Source organism: Neomonachus schauinslandi, chromosome 10 (assembly GCF_002201575.2).
Source record: "Neomonachus schauinslandi chromosome 10, ASM220157v2, whole genome shotgun sequence".
NCBI classification, from domain to species: Eukaryota; Metazoa; Chordata; class Mammalia; order Carnivora; family Phocidae; genus Neomonachus; species Neomonachus schauinslandi.
Genome location: NC_058412.1, coordinates 136,883,865 through 136,884,167, shown reverse-complemented (window position 1 = coordinate 136,884,167; position 303 = coordinate 136,883,865).

Sequence of the window (303 nt, the reverse complement as noted above, 5' to 3'; positions counted from 1 at the left end):
GTCATCATCATCATCACCATCATCATCACCACCACCATCATCATTACCACCATCATCATCACCATCATCACCATCACCACCTTCACCATCACCATCTCCACCACCATCACCATCATCATCATTATTGTTGCATTGTGGCTCCAGGTCATATGGCTAGATTTGTGTCCTGAGCTGGTGACAGGAAGCTGCACTGAAACCACCCCAATCTCATACGGGTCTGCATTTAGGCCGCCCAGGCAGGCAATGGTGGCCGGCTGCATTCGGTTGGTGTCTGTGTGTAGCAGCCCCTGCCCATTCCCCAGC